Genomic DNA, 2,912 nt, shown 5'->3' with positions numbered 1-2,912 from the left:
GCTGCTGGGTAATGAGCTTGTTTTGGGCCAACAGAGCATCTACATTGTTTAGCTCCATTACTCCTCTTGTGTTCCCTCTTTCGGAAGCATAGAAGTAGTCGTTCTCTGCTACTGTTTCAATAACATCTATGGCTTCCTCAATAGTCTTCTTCTCGTTCAAAGATCCTCCGGATGAATGGTCTACGGCCTTCTTTGACTCATAAGAGAGCCATTCATAGAAAATGTGCAGCTGCACCCATTCGTTGAACATATCTGGTGGGCACCTCCTTGTTAGGTCTTTAAACCTCTCCCATGCTTCATATAAAGTCTCACCATCTTATTGCCTGAAAGTTTCGACCTCAACTCTCAGCCTATTGATTCGTTGAGGAGGGTAAAATCTTGCTAAGAATTTGTTAACCACGTCTTCCCAAGTTGTCAAGCTTTCCCTTGGGAAAGATTCCAGCCATTTGGCTGCTTTTTCCTTAAGTGAGAATGGAAACAAGAGCAGTCTATAGGTGTCAGGATGAACACCATTAGACTTCACTGTGTCACATATCCTCAGGAAGGTGGTTAGATGTTGATTGGGGTCTTCTTGGACACCTCCTCCAAATGAACAGTTGTTCTGAACAAGGGTGATGAGCTGTGGTTTAAGTTCAAAGTTGTTGGCATGGATTGTTGGCTTTTGGATGTTACTTCCACAATTGCCTGGGTTTGGATTGATGTAAGGGCCCAAAACTCTTCTATCCTCCCCAGCATGATTTACTCTACCTCCTCCCCCATGCTTGTGATCCTCTTCTTCATGATGATTTTCCATGTTGTCTTCCATGTTTGGTTCAAAGAATTCCTCTTCTTCCTCAGCATCAACCACTTTCTTTCCTCTTGCCTCCCTCCTTAATCTAAGGAAGGTCCTCTCAGGTTCAGAATTGAAGGAAGTTGAAGCCTCGCTTCTTCTCCCTGTCATACAACCATCAAGTGCAAGCAAGAAAAGATAGGTGCAGAAAGTATTTTTGTCAGAATTACTATTAGTTGTGGGTGATGCAATATATCAAACAGTTAGTGGGTTAGCAAACAGAATTGAAAATAACAAAGAAAAACAAAAGAGTAGAGGGGGAAGGGAAGAAGTTCAACTAAAACAGAAAGTAAATCACTCAAACAGAAAATGAAATTCACAAAAGAAAAATGCTCAATCTAGTGATCTTCCAATTTAATCATTGTTGATGCACAATCAATCCCCGGCAATGGCGCCATAAACTTGATGCGGGTGGAAACTGTCTCTCAACAAATTTCCTTCGGCAAGTGTACCGAATTTGTCGTCAAGTAAAAACTCACAATAGAGTGAGGTCGAATCCCATAGGGATTGATTGATCAAGCAACTTTAATTAGAAGAATGTTCTAGTTGAGCGAATCCAGAATTTGGGTTGAGAGTTGCAGAAAATAAAATGGCGGGAATGTAAATAACAGAAAAGTAAATGCTAGAATTAAAGAACTGGAAGTAAATGACTGAAAGTAAATTGCAGAATTGTAAATGGGAATGGGGGATTTGCTCATAAAAGTAAATGGCAGAAATTAAAGAGAATGGGTAAGATCAGAGATGGGGAGTTCATTGGGCTCAGGAGATGTTGCAATTCTCCGGATCAAGTTCATTTTCATCTCTTCCTCAATCAATGCACTCATTGATCTCCTTGGCAATCTTAATTGATTGAATTACAATTTCTTGCAATTCAATCTCTCAAATCTTGATCAATAGCCAATTCTTTGGTCAATTGCTCATGAGAAAAGATGAAGTTTGGTCACTGATTATACCACATGCATTTCCCAAATCAAGTATTAAGAGGGTTATAGTCACATACCCATCTAAACCCAATTTGGTCCAGCATGAGAAAGCATTTCTAGCTTGATCTCTTCATTCCTCTTTCAAGGTTTAGAAGAGATCCAAGTTTGAATAGCTTCTTTTCCAACATAACTACCCAATTGGATGAAGATCGAAAGCTTTCAAGTAAAATCAAGAGAAAAGATAGAAGAAGAATAATGAAAATTAGTATTGATCCATCAAATTACAACAGAGCTCCCTAACCCAATGAAAGGGGTTTAGTTGTTCATAGCTCTAGAAAATGAAAACAAAGATGGAGAATACATAATAAAACTAGAAAAATGCAGAGAAGGTAAAATACAGAGAGTAGTTTTTTTTTCCAACTTCCAAAACTCCTTTTTTCAACAATTCAAAGCTACTCCTATATATACTACTTCTCTCAGCTTCTAGTTGGTTCTTCAAGTCTTGGGCCTTTGGATCTTGAGTTTGAAGCAGTTCTCTTCTTCATTTGGGCTTGGCTTTACTTGCAGAGAGAAAGTGTGAAGTGGGCAGAGACTTTAGCTCAGGACGTTAGGGGTGTTAACGTTTAGTGAAAATATGAGTTCGAGAACGTTAGTGACAATCAACTTTCTCACTAACGTTCCAAAGTAAAAGCCACGTTAACTTCAATGTTAGTGGCACAAACGTTGCCACTAACGTTGCCTCTAAGTCCTTCGCACACGTTATTGAGACTTAACATTCCCAATAACTTTGAAAAACCCCCTTTGTTCCCACATTAGAGCCCACGTTAACTTAGTTAACGTCGCTCTTTAACGTGGGCTTGCCATCCTTCGAGAACGTTAGTGACACTCAACATTGTCACTAACGTTCCAAGGTGCCCCTATGCCTCACGTTAGAGTCCACGTTAACTAGGTTAACGTGGCTTCTAACGTGGCCATGCTTAGCCATCCCCAACGTTAGTGACAATGTTGAGTGTCACTAACGTTGGCCATTCTTTCACTCATCAACGTTAGCTTCCACGTTAACTAAGTTAACGTGGGAGTTAACGTGGCTCCTTGGGGGGTTGTGTGGTTGCTTCCAACGTTAGTGACAATGTTGGGTGTCACTAACGTTGTCGACCACT

General features: G+C 40.3%; 1 non-coding gene across 1 annotated transcript; it reads left to right on the top strand.

The window, feature by feature from the left end:
* Positions 1-245: 245 nt before the first annotated feature.
* On the top strand, positions 246-352 carry LOC148545395 (small nucleolar RNA R71). Its single transcript, XR_015900365.1, has one exon. It is a non-coding gene; the product is annotated as a small nucleolar RNA R71 (small nucleolar RNA).
* Positions 353-2,912: the final 2,560 nt, after the last annotated feature.

This window comes from Arachis ipaensis, chromosome B9, assembly GCF_059453495.1.
Source record: "Arachis ipaensis isolate K30076 ecotype BB chromosome B9, ASM5945349v1, whole genome shotgun sequence".
NCBI lineage: Eukaryota > Viridiplantae > Streptophyta > Magnoliopsida > Fabales > Fabaceae > Arachis > Arachis ipaensis.
This window is presented reverse-complemented; position numbering and strand designations above follow the sequence as displayed.